Genomic DNA, 20,180 nt, shown 5'->3' on the forward strand with positions numbered 1-20,180 from the left:
TTGGGTTAAGGGTCCTCTAACCCCCTGATTTGCATGGGTTCTGAGGCATCTACCCCCCTTAGAGCTTACGTAGGTTTTAACCAAGACCCTGTTTTCAAACTTGGTTCGATCAGCCTTTCTGGTTTGAAGTCTGTGATCTAACTGGACCACAAAACCTATATATTCAGCACAGTCTAGAGGCGGGTTCACGACTTGGGCTAAAACATCCTTGAGTTCTCCCCGAAGCCCTCGATGGAATAATGTAATTCGCTTGGCTTCAGGCCATTCGGTTTCCACAACTAATCTATTGAAAGTTGCAATGTAAGATAAAAGATCCTGATTACCTTGCCGTAAGGATAAAAGTTTGTTATCCAAAGCCTGTCCTTGGGAATATCGGGCGAACAGTCTTTCCATGATTGTTCGAAAAAAAAACCTTGGAAATCTCAAAGAATCGGGTCATCCTGATTTACTAGCGGAATGGACCAGTCCGCTGCACTGCCGCTGAGATATGACCGTACAAAAGCTACCTTGGCTTGATAGTTTGGGAAAGCTCCAGGTCTACATAAAAAGAGTATGCGACATTGATTCATGAATATAGCAAACCTTTTTGGGTCTCCGGCAAAGCGTTCAGGCGGAGCCAAGGGAACGGCTCCAGGAAGGTTTATCTGCACCCGGTTACTCGGTGGCACCGGAGCTGGGCTGGCCCAGAGTCCAGGTAGAGGTGTTTGTCCAGCCTGGCTTTGTAATAGCTGTCTGGCCAAATCATCTGTTTGTTCTTTTGATACTATCAATTCCCTCCTGAGGGCATTGGTTTCCTGGCGGGCGGAATGCACTTCGGCCCATAGTTCCCCTAATAATTGGGCCAACTGATCAGTTTCCGAGGTCTCCATGATGCCCAGGTGGGTATTTGTGGGTAGGCTTCGCGTTCTGTTACACTCACCTAATTCCCACGGGGGCGTCGATCTGGACTGGCCCGCTATTGCTTCCACCAGAGTAACACGTAGATGACAGACTGGACAGACCCACTTAGCTTCATTTGTTGGACTCGTACGAATATCTTTCTGCAATGGAGAAGGGGAATTAACCTCCCGTAATCGGAGCGTTAACCCGCCTTCCCACTCCCCTTGTCTGCCCACAGAACACTCCTGAAGTCCCCTCTTAATCTCACCTGGTGATTTGGAAAGATGAGCTCTCCATCCTGCGTCGAGCGCAGGAGCACGTAGACAACCAGTTACTTCACTGGCGTGGAGGAATCGGCGAGTTCCAGTATTGACTCTAAAGTCCAATCGTTCGTAAGAGTTCAAAAGTCTGATCTTCACTCAACCAGATTCCTTGCAGGTTGCAGATTTAAACCACTAGAAGAGTTCCAAGTGGCAATTGGTAAGATCCTGGTAAGTCTATTGTGGTTCTCCCCTTTGGGGCCAGGGTACAGCGATGATGCAGAATTAACTGCGCCGACCCGAAATGAGATGAGTACCCCCCTGTGGTAAATCAGGTAAGTCTTTGGGGAGAGGTTGTATTGTCCTTGTTTTTCCCCTTAGGGGCCGGGGTGCGGCGGTGATGCAGGATTGACTGCGCCGACCCGAGATGAGGTGAGTACCCCCCTGTGGTAATCAGGTAAGTCTTTGGGGGTGGTTTGTATTGCCCTTGCTCACCTATTTGTTCTGGTCTCCCCCAGGTGTTGAAGAATGGCCTGGAGATGCTGGGTTCGCGATGGAGTAAAGGAATGCAGCCCCGGATGGTGAGTTCAGTGCGGCGCTGCGAGGTGCGTGGCAACGCACCTGTGAAGGCTTCTCTCTTCCAGATCGACGATGTGCTGGATCAAGGATTCAGGTAAGGGTTTTGTTCTGATCTCTTCTCCTTCTCCTTTTCTTGTTCCAGGGCTGAAGCGGGCGTGGCTGAAGACTGGAGCTGCTGAAGACACGGTGAGCGTTATGCTGCAGCACGCAGAATAACGCGAAGCACGTGTGGCTGTCCGGTTGTGGTTTAAATAGCCTTGGAAGAAGTTCCAGGTAAGTATTCTTCCACAGCCCCACCCGAGAGGAAAGGAGTCCCTGAGGTAAAATAGTCCCTCTAAGCCTCATTTGGCTTGTGGCTTCGTGCAGCATGGTCTGCATCAGGTAGGTATGCAGCATGGTCTGCATCAGGTAAGTTTTTCTGTAATGAGCCTGGCGCCCATGGCGCCAGGACTGACTTTAATCTTATGAGCCTGGCGCCATAGGTGCCAGGACTGTAGCCAAATAGCCCCTAACTGGGGTTTTGGGCATGCTTCAAGTGGCATGATGCCTGCTTCCGGGGTTGCTGGGCCTGGTCTGGCTTTCCGGGGGCAGGCATCGTGACACCTTTAGTTAGTTCATTATTCTTTTGAAAAGGGCCGTTGTCCAGATTCTTTGAAAATGGGACATGTGCGTCCACCACTGAAAAAATCTTGCCTAGATTTGGATTGTCTGTCCCATTTTCACCCAGTTACGTCTCTACTCTTTTTGGGCAAATGTTCAGAAAAAGTGATTCTGACCAACTAAATGACAGGATTAAAAAAAAATCATAATTTATTGGCAGTCTTCAATCCACTTTTGAGCTGGGTGTAGCAAAGAAACAGCAATCTTGCACACTGTAGCACTTCCTCCCCCACTTCCCTTTTGTTTTTCGGCAAGCGGTAGGGCACCGCCACCTCTGCTGCTGCTGCAGCGCTCGCTCCAGATGTAACGGAAATGGAACAGGGGCGCCGTAAGGAGCCCTGCCTTCCAGCTACCTGGCAGCCATTTTAGGACAGTATTTTGTTTGAATGAACAGGACGCCACGCGGCATCCCGGTCATTCACTTTAGGTTGCAGGCACTAGTGTGACTGAGAGTTTGATTATTTCTGAGTAGAGCCTGCCTTTTACTATTGCCGTTTAGAGGAAGAAATGTTTATTTGCTGAAATGTAGTAACTGACCAAAAACTGCATATTTAAATTGCACACTTAAATCTAAATTAATTAACATCTACTTACACTAGGTGCTTGCTTTGTTTTTTGGCTTTAGTGCCATCAGGACTGGTGAAAGTAGGCCTGTGAATATTGCTGCAGAACTACATTTCCCAGCAGCCTTTTAGTATTTAACCTGTGTTCAGGCGCATTCACACCGGCACCTTGAAGCTGGTTTGCACCGGTTAATGACTGGGTTGCTTCTGGCTTGCCGGGGGACTGTTCTTCAGAATCGGAGCAAGTCCTGTTGGTGCTTGCTTACATAGATTTGGTACGTTTTTTTCCCTTTGTGACCCATTTGTTTGTTCTGCAACATCCTTTGTCACATTCGGGATGCTTTCTTCCTCCAAATTCATGAGGTCTTCAGACATTTTAGAGCACTATCGTGCTATGAACTTGGAGTCCTCATATGACAGTCTTGTGTCTCCTCCTTCCACAACTTAGGCCGTTCAGGATTTTTCTACGGCAGATGCTTCCCTGCCGACGTCCCAAAGTTTGGAAGTTTTTTTTGTTTTGTTTTTTTTTTAAAACTGCTTCTCTGCTAACACCAACCATGACATTGAGCTCTGTGGTGGTTAACACTACCACTAATGCCTCTCTACGGTGCAAGCCTACTGAGAGAATTCATTTTGCATTACCGCGCTGCTCTGTTCTCAATGGTGTCTCCTGCAGTGATCTCAGAGGCACTATGTCCGTCATCCTCCTTGGAGCCTATTGGAGCCTTGTTCCACCACTGTCTTCAACATACTGAATGTTGATCAACATACTTCATGTGACCTGGAATTATCTGCCAGACTAGATAAATCTGACAGCGTTGATACCAGGCTCAGTTCTGCAACTCAGCTGATATAGGGACAATTACCCATGGACACTACTGGGTTTGACAATAGTGCAGCATTTGACACTACATCAGGGACCGTGGTGTTTACTGACTCAGGAATTATTGGAGTTACGGGTGGAGGTGATCTTATTGGTAATGTGGGTACTTCTGCAGGTATTCAGGACTCACCTTGTAGAGTCAGAACCCTATCAGGACCCTTAATTGCCTATTGCTGAACACCCACTCCACGACATGCAAACAAGATTTCAGATTATATTGTGGATAGCACATTGGGGTCTTTGCAGTGACAGAAACTTGGCTGCACGATGCAGCTGGCCCTGCGCTTGCCCTTGCTATCCCTCCAGGCTACAGATACATGAAGCTACCATCTCAGGACCGTCGGGCTATGATACCTTGTGTATTAAACTGCTTGCTGATCATAAACACTGCTTTCAACTTCATTCTCATGTACAGACCTCCTTCCACAATACCAGACTTTTGTTCACAATTCTGTGACATGATGATGCCTTGGCTTAAACCCTTGTCTAAAGTTATCATTCTGGGAGACTTTAATCTCAGGCTCTTTGATGGTTTTGGCCCCATGGTCACTGTCACTAAGTCTATACTGACTAACTTGGGCTTTGCACATCAGGTTACAGACACAACCTAATTAAAGGGTAGGACACTTGATTAGGTCATGCGCCATAATGTGTCCGTTTTGAATGTTGCGCCGATTCCTTTTCCTTGGTCAGATCATACTCTGATCCATTTCAACATTGCCCATTTCTCTCAGTAGAAAGAATGTAAATCAGAAAGGATCACTATTACATCTAGAAATACGCACAGCCTTGCTGAATTAATGGCACCCCATTTGGGAACAGCATTGAACAGCTTCGCTACCTGTGCAACGGCAGCTGAATTGGCTGAGACTGTTCAATGCTACGAATGTAGTTGCCCCGGTTAAAACGTGGTCTGTTAGGCCTAAGAACTCTTATGGTTTGGTACTCAGCCGAAATCCATGAATTAAAAGACTGCCAAGTGAAAAGTCTTTGAAACACTAAAGAAAATAAACTCATAGCATAACAGAAATAAATATAATCTTGCTGTTAAAGCTCACAAACGTGCCATCATTTTAGCTAAACAATGGATCTATGATCAGAGGATATAAAATGCTAGCTCGAATACTAAAGATCTTTCGCCAATTCTTAAGGAGCCAGAAGACCCTTGTCCAGCTGCTCCATCAGTTACAAAGGAAACAGGCTGGTGCACATCCATTTGATGCTAGCGTGAATAAGATCAAGAAAATCTGGGATGGCATTGTTAGCAAACGTACTGCGCATAAGGGCCCACGGTCAAACATTAATCCGCCAAGTTTGGAGAATACGGTCCCCGTTTTGAGTTTTGCATGGTTACGGAACCAGAGGTCTCAGTTATTTAACTGAAACCCACCCACTGCAAAGGAGATGTATGCCCTGCAATGGTTGTTAAGGCCTGTGCCTCACAGCTTATTCCACTGATCACTAAATGCATCAACACTTCTTTTAGTGAAAGATTTGCCATGAATTAAGCAGGCGTGGATATCACCCTTACTTAAGAAATCATTGCTTGATCCTAATGCTACTTCAAAGTATAGGCCTATCATCAATGTACCGTATCTGTTTAAGATCCTGGATTGGGATGTCTATATCCAAATACAGGAATTTTTGACTAAGAACAACATCTTAGGCCAGCTGCAGTCGGGTTTTCGTAGTGCTCACTACACAGAATCAGCCCTGCCTCATTTCAAGGAAAGCATTGTTCAGGTTGATGAGAAAGGTGACATAGCCCTCATAATGCTGCTGGATCTGTCTGCAGCCTTTGACCGAGTTGACCACACGCTGCTGGTTTCCAGGCCATTACATTCTGCCTCTTTTTTGCTAGCAGCGGCCAACTGGGTCAAATCGTTTTTTGTCAGAACGCTCAGCTAGCGTGTTCTCTGGAGGCTGCAGATTTTCCAGTGACTTGCAGAGTCCCTCAGGGATCCTGCTTGGCACCCACATTATCTAACATCTTGACCCTGTCTCTATTTGATCTGCTACATGGTACTGAGGCGTTATACACCAACTACGCTGATGATACTCAGTGTCTCATACCTTTCTCAGGTGATCAAACTAGAGAGACATGGAAACCATAAAGTCAATGTTTTATCTCACCCAGAATTGGATGGTGGAGAATGGCTTAGTACCAATAACACAAAAAATGAGGTAGAGAGGGACGAAAAGGCCCGTATTCAACCACCTTCCAAAAGGTCAACAACCTTTAGTAATTAACATTAGGGTCAAACGGGCATCTTGATTCTATTTCACACAGGTAACCTCTGGACCAACAATGTAATTGAATGATAGTCTGCCCCTATTTCATTAAATTAGCAGGCAGTGTCAACAATCTAGAAAAATATATGAATTTTATTGATATACAAAAGTCAATCATAAAAACTCACAAAAACACAAAATGAAGAACAAAACAGTACACTATAAATATTGTACTGACATAGAATGATTCTAGAGAGGAACAATGTGGTTTATTTCCACTCAACTTTGCCTCTCTTGTTCTTCAGCTTCAACAATAAAAAGATAGTGCAGAAGCACTGAATAGACAGTCGGTCTAATGGGTGTGGGGGGCTGGTCAAAGTAGCTGCCCTCCAAGGTTTGAGGTATTTGCAGATAAAGGGTCTTGTACTAGTGCAAATACACAGTTATTTTAACAAAATAAACAAGGTTTTCTCAAACAACATAGCATTTTCTCAATCAAAATATTCCATCCAACATGTTTCTTTCCAACAAGCAAACAAAAAAAAGGGTATAAACCAAGTGAAGGGAAATTTGTCAGGGAGCCGTCAGGTCTTGGTCAATAATTTACACACTGTGTTGCGCCCGAGGCGCTGTAAGCTAAAATAGATAAAAAAGAGAAACCAACCCAACAATTGGGCATTTAACAATTCGATTCTATCCACAAAGAAATACAGATAGTAGCGTCAAATAATTTTGCTACAATTAATTTCTGTTGTATATACATCCACAAAAACAAAAACTTTGTCAGTCCATCTGTTACCTAAGGAAAGAAGAAAACAAGAAGAGACAATCAGAACTTGTATCTAAATGTCCTGCCAAAAACACTAGTATTCAATTACCAGTTGCGAGTTTTTAACTAACTCGATTTGGCTTCTCAAATGGTGTCAATTCAATAAACACTGAAAGCCAGCATAGGGACCACACAGGGATCCGAACACTACAGAGTCTTTCTCTAAAAAAACTACATCACAGAAGGTTCCTTAAATCAAGCCTTTGGTACAACCCGGAGATGGAATTTCACAATTTTACAGTTGTTGCTAGCACTGTCACTAGTGTGTTTTATGGAAATGGCTTACCCTCAGTAAGATGGTCTAGAATGACCCATCATACATGCCAAGACAGAGTGCTCTAAAGGCGATGAATGCGCAGAGCGGTGAAGTCATCACTAATAGGTGCTGGAGGGTGGAGCCAGATCATATATCCCACTGGTTACTGTATTGTCTGTATAAGGTTGGACAATAGCAAAACAAAAGAGGTGATGGCTGGAAGGTTTTGAATAAATCTTGACCTCTGGCATTGCTCTGGGCAACTCTACAGACCATCGTTCTTCGCCTGCCAAGCCATTACTAAAGGGGAAAGATCATATGCAAATCAGGCTTGGCCCCACCCCCAAAGGGGTAGTCCAGCCCGAACTGCTAGGTCACTTGCCTTCTGCACGAGACCACAAGTATCCCCAGACATGTTTCAGCCTTGTTGGGCCTCATCAGTGAGGAGTAGCTTGGGTCTCTAGGCCCCGCAGGCACGGGACCCACGTCTGGGCATAACCGTCCCACTCGGGGAGACAAAGGCAAAACAAGAGGTGATGGCTGGAAGGTTTTGAATAAATCTTAACCTCTGGAATTGCTCTGGGCAACCCTCCAGACCATCGTTCTTCACCTGCCAAGCCATGACTGATTTGCACATGGCTGGTCCCCTTTTGCAATGGCGCAGATGGGCTAAAAAACGGTGGTGTGGAAGGTTGCCCAGAGCAATTGCCAGTGGTTTAGATTCATTTGAAACATTCCACCCATCACTTTTGTGGTCAGTTTGTTTCTCCTTGTGAGAGAGGGTATGCCCAGATGTGGGTCCCTTGCTCGCTGCGCCACAGGGAACCGGGCTGCACCTCACTCAGGAGGTCCAACAAGGACGAAACACGTCTGGGGTTGCTTGGTTTTCTGTGCAGAGGGGACCTGGCCTAGCAGTTCGGGCTGGGCTGCTACCTTCGGTGGCGGCAGCTGCTGACTGATTTGCACATGGCAGGTCCCCTTTTGCAATGGCGCAGACGGGCTAAAAAACGGTGGTGTGGAAGGTTGCCCAGAGCAATTGCCAGTGGTTTAGATTCATTTGAAACCTTCCACCCATCACTTTTGTGGTCAGTGTATAAGGCTAGAAACAGAGAAGGGCAACCAAGTACCCACATTACAGACAGTAAGGGTGGAGGAGAGGCTGCCCATATATTCATTGAGCTTGACAACATTTACCTTCAGGTTAAACGTCCCGTGGTCCTATTCACGTTGTAAGTGTACACGGTGAAAGAGATCCGTTAGGTGGCGGGAAGCCGTATCTTATAAAGCTGCTCCTCGGGAAGCAATTACGAATGCTTGTTCTGTCGCGTATAGAAAGCTGGCAGCAACGAGAGGGAGAGAGAGGGGGAGAGGGGGGGAGAGAGAGAGAGAGAGAGGAAAGGTGGTTAAGGATATGCTGACTAAAGCCCTTCGAGCGTTCGCCTAGTTGTAAATGTCTGCTTCCTACCTCGGATAGTTCCATCTTCATTCCGTGCGGTGCCGTCTTCCGGATTTCAACGTGGCCGTGGCCCAGGATGCATGCGTAATGTGATGCCCGACGTTTCTTTAAATGCGGAAAGGCGGCTGCATGATTACGTTTCGATTGGAGCCCATAGAGTCAAGTGATCTTGTGTTTGTATCTGTGGAAACGCGATCAGCTCTTACACTTATGGGTTCCTATTGGAGCCCCTACTGTCACATGGTTTTGAATTAAGTATCGGGCGTGATGCACTCAATACTTGTAATTTAAGGTCATTTGTAGAATGGCTTAGCCCTTAATGATCCTAAAACCGAGCTGATGAGAACAGGCATGGCAGCCCAGCTGAGAAAACTCAGTCCTGAGTTTCATGAATTTCTAATAGCAGGATCCGTTATTGCCACACTTCCCAAGGTAAAAACCCTGGGTATTATCCTTGATCAGGAACTCAATATGAACGGTGCATGTGAGCAGCCTTGTCTTATTCTCTTCGTATTATCTTAAAACTATTAGCCCAGCTAAGACCTTTTCTGACCCACAATAATTATGCTACCATAGCCAGGGCTATAGTTGGCATTACATTGTAGTACTGTTCGAGTCTACTGAAATGGCATTGGCAAAGGAAAAATCGCCAGACTACAGATGGTGCAAAATAATGCTGTGCGGACAGTTAAGGGCATTCGCACGAGTGATCATATCTAGGAGGCCAGGAAAGCCCTGCATTGGCTTCTGGTGGCCTCCAGAATCACCTTTCACCCGCTGTCCATCACACAATAGGTGTCTATATGGCACACCCCAGTGTATCTATCCAACAGACTTTGTTGGCAACCCTCACTGAGGGTGCTTAGATCTAATAATTATTTTCTTTTGTCTGTGCCTAGAGCCAGACTGACCATGGTTTCTCAGGGGTCTTTCACTTATGCAGCACCAAAATGCTGAAATGCCCTCCATCCTATTTAAAGGCATGTCGCTCCATTGATTGCTTCAAGCATGGTCCAAAGACAGCTCTGTTTCATTGATTTCTTTGTAAATGCCCTACTGTTCTGCTCTGTTACTTGACTGGAATCTGTTTTCTTAGTTTTTGTTCTAGCGCTCCCATGCCTGCGGGCCCGTCCTTAGCGCTAAATAAATAAATAAATACATTCAAACAAAATACACTGCTCTCACCACCCCAGGTTACCGGATTGGTTAATAGCGTAAACACCCTCTCTAGTGTGCCGGATCAGGGGTTATCGACCTGGTCCTCTTGTTAAATGCCCTTGCTTCGCTCTGTCCTTTTAACTCGGGCCCTGGGCCGATAACACCCATTCCGGCAGCCTGGATCAGGCGTTAACGATCAAGTAAAGGCCGCTAATGGAGAAATGGCTTCATCCAATAGTTTTGGTGACTTGGCAGATGCATATACAATCTGCAAACTAACAGGTCATTAACATGTAGTGTTTGTGGTATCCCGTTTTTCTTCAAAGCCTGGCAATTGAGACAAAGCCATGCCCGCCATATAGAATAATTTGCACTGGTTTGCTGCTTTGTAATTTGTTGCTGCTATGCTCTGCTTTTAAATTGCTTCTAATGGTTGCCTAGTATGTTATACAGCTGTGAAATCACTAAGTGTTTTAAATGTGTGATGAGATGCTTTTGTATATTTATAGGTACGATTTTATGGCCTTGTTGTACCAAAATAAAGCTTATTTGAATGATTTACTATGGAATGTTTCCACTAGGAGCGGCTTGGAAAATTAATGGGGTTCATGGAACTTCCTAGATATTTTGAATGAAGTGGCTCCCTTGGTCACTTAATCTCAGGCCCCACAAATGTGGCGATTCTAGAAAGGCATATGGTGCAATGGACAGATCATTTCCATATCCTTCTGAGGGACATATATTTTATTCTCAACCTCTTAAAACAGGGTTTTATGTAACATACTCATTACCCACGAACAGGTTCACATTCGCTCTGCTTGAAAAATGTAGGATACTACACAAACATTATCTAGAATATTTACCTTTTCGAGCGGTAGGCCCCGCTACACAGAGAGAGAGAGAGAAACTGGAGATCACGGCAGACCACCACAGGGAAGTGATGTCTGGTACCCCAACAGACAAGGCAGCACAGATCCAGCACCTGCAAGCTACCAAAAAGGGAAGTCCCCATCCTCAACTAGAGTCCCTGGAGCTCCCAATAACCAATGAGGAAGTAGCCGAAATAATACGCACCCTAAAAAAAACACAGCCCCAGGCCCTGATGGGCTTACAGCACTGTTTTACAAACAATGTGCTCACATATTAGCCCCCCACCTGGCATCCCTATACAACACGTTTCTCTCTACAGGCAGCATCACGCCCTTAATGGAGGAATCCCTAACAGTGCAAATCCCAAAGCCAGGGAAAAACCCAGAGCAATGTGCATTATATAGGCCCATCACACTAGTGAATAACAATGCTAAAATATTCGCAAAGATCCTAGCACACAGATTAGCAAAGATCCTCCCAGAATTGATCCATCCAGACCAAACGGGATTTGTCCCAGGTCGCAGCACACAGGACAAGATCAGACGCACTCTAAGCATAATCGAAACCACAAATAGGGCTGGGGTGGAAATGGCAATCCTTTCACTTCACGCACACAAAGCGATTGACATGCTGGACTGGGGATATGTTAAGGAAACACTAACCCACTTCTGGTTCGGCCCGAAGTTCCTGAAGTGGACCCTAGCCAACTATCACCACCCTAACACGTCACTTCGAATAAACGGCACAAGACCGCCCAAAATCTCCAGAGGCAGGCGGCAGGGCAGACTCTTGTCACCACTAATATTTGTGCTCTCTATGGAGCCATTTGCCAGCAGAATCCCCCAGAATCCATTAATAAACGGAATAGAGGTAAAAGGCGAAGCTTACAAAAGCGGCCATGTACGCAGACGATGCCCTCCTGACCGTGATAGCCCTATGGCAAGAAATTGAAGCATTTGGGAAAGCATCAGGGTTTAAGGTCAATTTTGCAAAATCAACAGCGCTAGGCATTAACATTTCAAGGAACCTTAGGGAGAGATGGGGCCTCACTACAACTATGGCGGTCTGGAAATAGTGTTGCCGGTATATCCGCACCAGCACCTTTTTCCCTGACCGGTGTCGTCCGAGTTGCGATAACTGTGTTACTGGCATCCTCAGGGACCCGCAGTGCCCAGCAACACCGTTGCCAGTGTCTGCAGTGACACGCGGTAGCCGTCTCAGTGACACCAGCATGGATCAACTAAGGTCACTTTCAGAGTTGCATGGTAACGCAACTACTTGCATGTACATGCCGGTAATAGCGTAGAAATGATGCTGTAAAGACTGGCATCGTGGACCAGGCGTTAAGTGGATCCTGGTGTGTCTAAACATGCCACAGGTGCACAAAATGAGCACAGGTGGGGGCAATGGCCAGTGCAACAGCACAAAAGGACCACTCACACACCCCACACCCTCCCAAAACCACAATGCTACCATTAGCACTAGCAGTACTGGAGCTGGAGGACATGCCTGCAGAGCTACTGATTGAAGAGGCAGTGAGGCTGAGGCGCATGAGGAGAAGGAGGGCCATCAATGCCCAGCAAATCCCTAACGTGCAGCAGGTTGTACCCCGCAGGCAGCCAACAATCCCTCGCCTAAGGGTCCCCTCATTCCATCTCACCCCTCGCTCAGATCCACACCCTGTACCGGCTAGACAGGGACACCATCCCCAACAATAGTGTACCTGATACATGATGACTTGGTGGGCCTAATTAATACCCGGACAGCCACCCCCCCCCCCCCCTTGCTGAAGGTAGTGTCTGTGCTACACTTCCTAGCCACAGGGACATATCAGCACACAGTGGGGCAGCTGCATGGAATCTACCAACCCTGTTTCTCCTGTGTCCTCTTCCAGGTGCTAGATGCACTTCTGTACCACGTACGCAACCACATCAGCTTACCACAAACTGGGGAGGAGGTGAATGCAACCAAAATAGCATTCCATGCACTTGCAGGCATCCCTAATGTATTTGGTGCGGTCGACTGCACACATGTGGAGCTGGTGGTCAGGCATGCTGTGGAGGTAGTGTACCGCAACAGGAATCTGTATCATTCCCTCAACGTGCAGATGGTTTGTGATGTCCGCCAACTAATCACACATTGCTGTGCAAGATTCCCTGGCCCTACACATGAGTCTATGGTGCTGCACAACCCCATGCAGCCCTGCTACATAGTACGACGCGCTGGACACCGTACCTGGCTGTTGGGCGAGTCCAACTGCGAGGCCAAGTGGAGTGTGGAATTGGGGTGTGGGGGGCAGTCATCCGCACAGCCAACCTGGCTGCTCGGGGAGTCCAACTACAAGGCCAAGTGCAGTGGTGAAATAGAGCCAGCACAAGATGCATTACCAGCGGATGTGCACACTGCATACAACAATACATCATTAATCCAGCTGAAATATTGCGGAACCTTTAACAAACATCGGTGAAAGTACACAGAGGCTGGATAGGCCATCAAAAGGCAAAGGTAGATGCGGAATAAGACCAAGGTACCTTACTACCCGGACATGACCATACACAGCATTGTCATTGCATCAAAATATGCGAGTGTCCAGGTGTAATTGACGGTGCAACACAGTGGCACTATGCATGTAAAACATTCACTGCGTACACAACTACATGTAATGTCGCCAAGCATGAAACTGAAACCACATGTACCACAATGCGCCAAACCATATTGAGCAAGAATGACTAGAAAAAAGACAGTTAGGTAACAACACAAGTCATGATGCTCAGCCTGAGATTACAGCAGCTGCTGCACAGAATAATTCAGTGACTGCAGACACATTTCACTGCCTGTTAGGTCCCTTCTCATGTCTCCTTCAGGGACACCTTCAAGTACAATGCGTTTAGACCAGATTGTAAGAAATGGAAATGCCTCCTATACCGATAATACATGATTGTAAATTTGCAGCCTCACCAAATTCAGCGTTTATCATACATGAATACACTCACCCACCCTTATTGATATAATGTCACCCTTGACCCCCTCACACATACAATTGGAAGATATGTTTTCTTGTCAAATGGGTTAGGATGTTTAAGGATGTCTATATGAAGGACTGCAAATGGAGACTGCATACCATTGATTACCACTAAATCACAAATGTCAATCTTGTAAAATGTCTAAAGTACCGCTGTACAGGGACAGTCCACCTTCATTTGTAACACATTCATTGATTTTACATCAATTGTCGTCAGTCATACGGACATTGCAGAGGACAAGTTGACTGTGAATAGTCCATGTGAAAGCAACTGCACTACCCCCCTGCCCCCTATACGCATCCTGCTCAAGTTCCCTTGAGGTACATGAAAATTAGATATGCCATCTAAATTAACTATTGTCTGTGCATGTTACTCTTCTCAAATGGACACCAGACAGCCTGTAGCAACATTAAATGGCAAAGAAACTGACATGTATTCTTTCTCTTGCTCTGGTGCAGGTGATGCCGGATATCCCCTGATACCATGGCTCAGGACCCCCATCAGGCAAGCACACAACAGGGACGAACAGGCGTACAACCGTGACCATGTACGCACTCGCTGCACCAGCGAGCAGACGTTTGGCTTGTCGAAGGCCAGGTTCCACTGCCTCAGTAGATCTGGGGGAAACCTCATGTACCAGCCAGAAAAGGTGGGCAAAATTGTGCCATGTTGCACAACATGTGCATCCGGCGCAACGTCCCCTTGCCCCTAGAGATGGACATGCTGCCACCTGAGACTGAGGACGAAGATGATGAGGAGGATGATGATGATGCACAGCGCCACGAAGGCAATGATGGCCGTGCCACACGGTGTGAACTAATTCACCACTACTTTTGAGCAACTCCAACAGACACAGCATTTCCCATCAAGCACATTGGGCACTGGACATGGATCACACTGGGCACTGGATATTGTACATGAATAAATGCACTCACACTCAAGGAGCAATGTCCATTCATGTTTTTTTGCAACACTAGATGTATTGTGAAAATATCAACTATGTACAATTGTGAATGTCCTTGCCTACCACTGACATCCCCAGCTAATATCCCCACACCACCTCCCAACTATCCCTCCCCACAAGGCATAAATTAGTTTTCAAAAATTGATTAGCAGAATTTGCTAATTAAAATATTTTTGATTAGCAAATGCACTTATTTGATTATCAATTGTGTACTCCTATTTTAAATGTCACCAGAAGTTAGTTTTACCCCAAGACATACAATTATCAAGAATACAGCATTTCTATGTGCTTCTGAAGTAATACATTAGTGCAATGAGTGTAAAATGTAAAGATTTACTGCATGAATGGACTACATAAATAGATCTGATTAAAAAAAAGCTCTGAAAACATTTTTCAGTTCAAGGCTCTGTGCAGCTGGCTGATGCAGCAGTCAGTGGTGCATAGTGCAGTGTCCATCTCAACAAGACATCAATAAAGACTCAATTGTGTGTGTGTGTCCTTTTCATTTTATTATCAAGTTTCATTTCACAGTCACAAGCAACTGCCCAAGATGAAGACAGCAGCTACAATAAGTTTATGACAAATTGGGGATATTAGTTATCTTATTCTGCAGAACCAAATGGCTAGATGCAGGTCTCTTGGTCTGCCCAGGTCATTGAGGCCCTGATGCAGCACCTACCAGTTACTAGGGCCATAAGGTTTCATCTGCGAGACAAATGGGCCCAGCAAGTTAAAATGTAATCATCTATTTGTGGTCTGGCTTATTGCAAGACAGCAAAAACGGAGATGATTTAAAAGATCAAAATAAACAATCTAAAGAGGGAGTGCCATCCCAGACACCTAAAAGCCAACAGAAAAATCATCACGGTGCCCAAGAGGTAGGAAATCTCTTCTCTAAACCTATGGCGCAAAGGCACCGCATTTTGTGACTCCACAGCAATGTTTGAAGTACTGAGTGGACCGTTAGCAGCAAATTGTGCAATGTAATGCCCAACAGGCCGCCAACACTAACTAAGGATAAATGATTCACATTTCTGTTCTTGCCAGCACACTGGTGTGGCTGGGTTGGGTCAAATGATTTGCCCAGGATCACACAGTCTGGTTAAGCAATGAAGCCAGAATTTGCCAGCAACTTACCATATACCTTTCAAGCTCCAGTTAGTACACATTTGTTTTGCGTTTCAAGCACCACAAAATGGTGGTTTATTTGTAAAGAACACAAATCACTTGAAGCAACCACCTTTGGGGGAGTATTTGCACCACCCTGAATATAAGACTACAAGTGACAGCACCATATCACAACTTGCTTGCAAAAGGCCTTTTAAATATTGTTCCATTCTTGTAAGGCACTGCCTATGGCACCAACACAAAAGATTTTTTTTAGTATAAAAAGATGGGCTATGCTTTTCTTACCTCTCTGGTTACTCTTCGTTTGTTGTCAAAGTCAGTGTGAAGGTTCACTCTTTCCTCTTATTGTCCTCTACAGACACATTCCAATGTCTACAAAACAGACAAATAGCAACTGATTACTCACAGCAATGTGCGTAAGTGGCTGGAAATATTTGTCCCACCAGAACGGGTAGGAGAAATATTACTGCCAGCCACTTGCTAACAATGTGCCCTGCAATCAGGGACAGCATCCGGGCCCTTCAACCTTTTCAGTTGATAAGGGCCATGAGCCTCAGGGATGTCCACAGCAACTACCCCATGTTGCCAGCTTGCAGTGTTATATAATAACACAGCAATTTATTTATCTGTATATACATTTGTTCTGGGGCTTAATGCCTTAGCTGCATTTGCGGGAGCCGGCCGTCACTTCCCTTGGGGTATACAGAAGTGTTATCACCTTGTTGCCTTTTCACACGGGTTCCTCCACAGCAGGCACTTGCTGACATAGGCTTTATATAGGATTTATAGCTTTTCAGTGGGTATTATTGTTTCAACTTCCTGCTGCCTGGCTGTTCAGTGATAATCGGCGGCTGTTAACCCCCAGATTATTTTATCTACTGTGATGTCATCATATGCTACTTACTATTTTTGAAACTGGTTCCAGGATGTTGGCATGTCACAGTCTTACATCAGATTATATAGATGGATAGCAGTGTGCTTTAAAACTGCAGTTATCTGACATACAAAGACGTTCCAAAATGGATCAGGTTTCACTGGAACCCTGGCTTTCAGTCTTGTGATTAAATGCTCGTGGCACCTTAATCACGAGACTGAAGGAATATTTAAAGGCCTTCTACAGCACCATGCTGTTATGAGTGCGGGCCTGGGTGCTAAGAAAGTGGCAATTATTTCCACCCACTTTCTAAGCACCCAGGCCCCGAACTCATAACAGCATGGTGCTGCAGAGGGCCTTTAGATAATCCTTCAGTCCCGTGATTAAGGTGCCACAAGCACTTTAATCACAAGACTGAAAGCCAGGGTTCCATTGCACCCTGATCCGTAATGGAACATCTTTGTAATGCCCATTAGGCCACCATAGGGTGACCAAATAAAAAAAGTAAAAAAAAACTGGGACATGGCAACTAACATAAAAGTAGGAATAACTCTTGAAAGTGGCTGTTAAGGCACTACACTTCAGTAGCGTTTGGAGGAGAAGGGGGTTTAAGTGTTGCTGTTCAAAGAAACACATATTATAATACATTTATTACAAACTAGCACTATCATAATTTGTAAAATAAAGCATTTCTTCTGTGCGAGATTGTGCATTCCTGCCTGCAAGCTATAAAGACCTACTACAAAAAACTAAGACCACTGCAGTTTCCAATGGGAACATAATCTTGAGAAAGGGGGACAGAGCACCAAATACCGGGACAGTCCCGGCATAAAAGGGACATCTGGTCACCTTAGGCCAACAACATAGCCTGCTTGCAGAGGGCATTTTAAATATTCTTTCAGTCTCGTGATTAAAGCGTAAAGCGCTTGTGGCACGTTTAAGCACTAGACTGAAAGAAAACGCAAACTGCCTTCTGCAGCAGGCTATGTTATTAGTGCGGGCGTGGGTGCTTAGAAAGTAGAAGTAAATAATATTTCTTCCGCCCATATTGGCGGGAGAGATAATATATATTGCCACTTTCTAAGCAGCAAGCCCTGCAGTAATAACATAGCCTGCTTGCAGAGGGCATTTTAAATGTTCTTTCAGTCTCGCGATTAAAGCGCTTGTGGCACCTTTAAGCACGAGACTGAAAGAAAATGCAAAGTGCCTTCTGTAGCAGGCTATGTTATTAGTGCAGGCCTTGGTGCTTAGAAAGTGGCAGTAAATAATATTTCTTCCCCCTACTTGGGCGGGAGAGATATTGTATACTTCCACTTTCTAAGCAGCTAGGCCTGCAGTAATAGCATAGCCTGCTTGCAGAGGGCATTTTAAATGTTCTTTCAGTCTCGTGATTAAAGCGCTTGTGGCACCTTTAAGCACGAGACTGAAAGAAAATGCAAAGTGCCTTCTGTAGCAGGCTATGCTATTAATGTTATTAGTGCAGGCCTTGGTGCTTAGAAAGTGACAGTAAATAATATTTCTTCTCCCTATTTGGGCGGGAGAGATATTGTATACTTCCACTTTCTAAGCAGCCAGGCCTGCAGCAATACCATAGCCTGCTTGCAGAGGGCATTTTTAATTTTTTTTCAATCTTGTGATTAAAGCGTAAAGCGCTTGTGACACCTTTAATCACGAGACTGAAAGAAAATATAAAGTGCCTTCTGTAGCAGGCTACGTTATTAGTGCGGGCCTGGGTGCTTGGAAAGTAGCAGTAAATAATATTTCTCCCGTCCGTTCGGGCAGTAATCTGTGCCTTTTAAGCTCTGCGCTCGGTGCCATAAATCATATTGCAGTTTCTGCGACATGATTCCAAAATGAAAGGCAAACCAGCGGTATCGTATCGCAAATTGCGATTCAATACAGCTTATTTTATGCCTTGCCCACCACATCCCTGTCCTATTTATGACCCCTTCTTGTTGGAGGTGTGTGCCCCCCTGCCAGGCGAGTGGGCCGCTGCGACCGACGCAAAGGGCTGCTTTGCCAGGAACTAGTGGGTGTTGTGCTGGAGGATGGCCCCAGTGGCTTTGTAATGTGCTGTTGTTCGGCTATTGCCTGGACCAACACAGCTATGGACTCCACAAGGGATGAGATCTTGCCATTGCCCTCCCTCACACGCCGTGCAAGATGGTGCACACCCTCCGTGGCTCAGTCCAACAGACATGCAGTGGTCCTGGCGGTGTCCTGCATTGTCTGGCGCATGAGCTGCACCTCTGCAATGTATTGCAGCACCATCGTGTGCATTACTTGTTGACGTTTCGCCAGCCTTGAGAGGCGCCCCTCAATGTCGTGTACGTTACGCATTGTTGGATGTTGGATGGGCTGTGGGCTACGAAGGCCCATGGGACTAAAGCCAACAGCATCCACATAGCTCTGGTCACTTGGTATGTACTCCACACCACCTTCGTCCCCAATGTTGTCCGCGCCATTCACTTGTGGAAGTGGTGCAGGTTCACCCTTCTGGTGGGCTGGCTGGCCAACAAGTACATCCTGCTGGCGGGCTGGCTGGCCAACAAGTATATCCTGCTGGCAGGGTGCCTTGGACGCAGGTGCCTCCTGCTTGCGGGGTGCCTTGGACGTTGGTGCCTCCTGCTGGCGGGGTGCCTTGGACTCAGGTGCCTTCTGCTGGCTGGGGGGCTGGGACGCAGATGCTGTTGGCCGCTCCGGTCTGCTGCCGGATGTGCTGGTCTCCTGGCTGTAGGTGATGGAAGTCCAGCGGCGGGTCCGTGCCCTGGTGCCCCTAGATGTGGTCGGCAGTTCCCAGTCATTGACAAATGATGTGCCTGCAGGGGACAGTAAGGCAGGGCATCAGTGATGGGTGAGGATCCATCAGACAGACATTGAATTGAAATTTTATTTCTATCGCGCTCATACACAAGTATTTCAGAGCGCGACAAGGCAAGGGAGGGGAACAGGGGAGAACAAAATAACAATCTTACATCAATACTAGTACTTTCTGATTCATGTGCATTGTCATGGACTTGGTGGAGGGCATGGCATGGTGCACACATGCATGTGTTGTGGATGCTGTGTGGGTGCATGTGTTATGTGGGTACATGGTGTGAGCAGTGTCTGTTGCCTGGGGTACTGGTGTTTACCGGTTTGTGTGTTGGGGGGGTATGCCACACAAGCTCTGTGACATGTGTCTGATTGTTTCACATGTAACTGCTGCCTATGGCAGTTGCTGCGTTGATGGTGATTCTTCGTGATCTGACATGGTGTGTGGGATAATTGTGCCGCATGTGTCATCGATGTGTGCATCTTGTCATGTGTTGTTGCTGGGAGTAGGTGTCACTGACGTCACTTTGGCCATGTGGTGGCACGGCGGTGATGACAGCAGTTGTGCATTGTCTGGGGGATGTGTGTATGAGTGCATCCAGATCAAATTAGTGGGTGCAATACAGGGGACCTGTGTGATGTGTGATTGGTGTATGGGTGGGGTTGGCGGGCAAGTGCAATGTGCATGTGTGCAACGAGGTTGACGGTGGGTGAAATGCCTGCAGGACCTATGGTTATACATACTTGACATA

The 20,180-nt window shown here is 46.2% G+C and overlaps 1 protein-coding gene across 3 annotated transcripts in view; it reads right to left on the reverse strand.

Moving 5' to 3' along the window:
• The window catches only part of PDPR (pyruvate dehydrogenase phosphatase regulatory subunit), a 1,147,433-nt gene that overhangs the window by 1,110,333 nt on the left and 16,920 nt on the right, over positions 1–20,180 (reverse strand). Inside the window, exon 2 of one of the 3 annotated variants that reach the window (XM_069655120.1) lies at positions 16,026–16,112. The exons of the other annotated variants lie outside the window; for them this stretch is intronic. The gene's annotated coding sequence lies outside the window, so the exon portion shown is untranslated. The remainder of the gene's footprint in view (positions 1–16,025; positions 16,113–20,180) is intronic. 3 annotated transcript variants of the gene reach the window in all.

Source organism: Ambystoma mexicanum, chromosome 1p, assembly GCF_040938575.1.
Source record: "Ambystoma mexicanum isolate Mex_15411 chromosome 1p, UKY_AmexF1_1, whole genome shotgun sequence".
In the NCBI taxonomy this organism is placed as follows: Eukaryota; Metazoa; Chordata; class Amphibia; order Caudata; family Ambystomatidae; genus Ambystoma; species Ambystoma mexicanum.